The sequence below is a fragment of the Mastomys coucha genome, unplaced genomic scaffold (assembly GCF_008632895.1).
Source record: "Mastomys coucha isolate ucsf_1 unplaced genomic scaffold, UCSF_Mcou_1 pScaffold1, whole genome shotgun sequence".
Lineage (NCBI taxonomy): Eukaryota > Metazoa > Chordata > Mammalia > Rodentia > Muridae > Mastomys > Mastomys coucha.
Window position 1 is genome coordinate 43259015 of NW_022196891.1, and position 2418 is coordinate 43261432.

The window sequence follows — 2418 nt, forward strand, 5'->3', positions numbered from 1 at the left end:
GAAATAGAAGTAGACATTAAAAGGCATGAAAAAAAGCCCAGGGGCAGATGATTTAGAAACAGAAGGAACACTGCTAAGCTCATTCTATGAAGACACAGTTACCATGATACTTAAACCACAGAAAAACTCAACAAAGGAAGAGAATTTCAGACCAATTTTCCTTGTGAACATCAATGCAAAAATGTTCAATAAAATACAAACAGAATCCAAGAACACATCACAAATGACATCTGCCTTGATCAAGTAGCTTCCTCCAGGGACACATGGGTGGAATATATGAAAATCCATCAGTGTAATCCACCATATAAACACAGTGAAGGAAAAAAATAACATATGATCATCTCATGAGATGTTGAAACATCCTTTGACAATATCTAGCTTCCCTTCATGTTAAGAGTCTTGGAGAGATCAGAGATATAAGGCACTTACCTAACCACAATAAAGGCAATATACAGCAAGCCAATAGCCAATGTCAAATTAAATGAAGAGAAACTTAAAGCAGTTACACTAGAAGCAGGAACAAGACAGGGATATGTACATATATTCTCTTTGTGTCTCTTCAATAAAGTACTTGAAGTTCTAGTCAGAGCAAAAATAATAAATAAATAAATAAAGGTGATATAAATTACAACTGAAATCAAATTATAATTATTTGCAGATTATAATATAGTATACATTTTTTCACACACAAAATTCTACAGAACTCCACAGCTTATAAATGTCTTAAGTGACTATATATGACATTAACTCAAAAAAAAAATCAATAGCTCTCCTTTATATAATTGATTAATGGGTTGAACAAGAAACCAGAGAAACAACACTCTCACAATAGCCACAAATAATATAAAATATCTTCAATTGACTCTAACCAAGCAAGTGAAACAAGAACTTCAATTTCTGTAGAAAGAAATTTCAGAAGATATCCGAAGATGTTAGTATCTCTCATGCTTATGGATTGGCATGATTGGCTGTCTTACCAAAAGCAATTCACAGATTCCATGCAATCCCCATCAAAATTCCAGCACAATTCTTTCGAGATCTCGAGAAAACAATGCTCAACTTCATACTAAAAAATTAAAAATCCAGCCTACCTAAAGCAGTCCTGCACAGCTAAAGAACTTCTGAAGGTATCCCCATCTCTGATCTCCAGTGGTACTACAGAGCAATAGTAATAAAAACTGCATGGTGTTCTTGGTATAGAAAGAGACAGGTTGATCAATGGAATTGAACGGAAGACCACGAAACAAACCCTTACTACACCTATGGGTGCTTAATATTTCACAAAGAAGCCAAACCATATAATAGAAAAAAATGCATAGATTCGTATGTATCATCCTGAGCAAAACTCTAATCTAGTATGTCCGTGGAGGTGACCAAGCCTTTGCTGGAAAAGGTGCATGAGTGTAATGTAGACAGTTCTCCTTAAGGGAAGGCCTGAAGAATTAGGTCCTTGTGTGGCCAGGCCCAGTGTGGATATTGATGGAGAATCTACTGGCCTTTCCTGAGAAACTGCGTGGTTCACTTTTGTCTTGCGTTTGCATTCTTAGCATTGTTATTAGAAATCTTTACTTTCACTTCATCTGTGATAGACAATTCCCCAGATTCGGGAAAAAAAAAAAAACTCGGATTACGATTTATCGTTGTTTGTCTCTGAGGATCATGAGAGTAGAATAGATCAATATTCCTCTGTTTGTTAAGAATGGTGATGTGGTTGAGTCAAGATTAGGGCCTGGTCTGGGTACATCAGCTAACATGCAGACATTCTCTTTCAGTAGAAATATTGTTCTAATAATAATTTGCCCACTAACTTCTTCCAAACAACAGTTAGTTGTTTATAATGCAATCTAATTTTCAAAGTTTTGTTTTAGTTGAGTTTCTTACATTCATAAATGAAAAATGTCTTTAACAATGTGCATATTACCCAATTCTTCATCACTATGGAGAGTATGTGATACAATTAATTTTGGCTCATAGTTTTGATGTTTTCAGTCCTATGTCATGTCACTACACTGCTTTAGACCTCTGCAGAAAATATCAGTAAGTAACATTGTATAGCAAAACTAGGAAGAAAAAAAAAAAAGAAAGAATTAGAAAGGTCTTATTAGATTGTTAGTTCCAAGACTTCCTGGGAACATTCAGAGGACAGCCAAGCTAGAACCAACAACTGACTCAGGTTACTAATTTCCTGGAAGCCATGGGCATTCGAACAATTAGACATCTTGATTAGAATATGGAGAGATGCTAGGTCCCAATAATTAAATCAGAATTTTCATGGTAAGTATTTTATCATCTTTCTATTCTGTAACCACAATTGTTACTAACCAGTGTCACTCAGTTATGTACTATTGTGCTTGGTTAGATACTGACTATTTGTTTAAGCTATGTTTCTTCTTGCTTGATATAGTTCTTTTTTTTTTT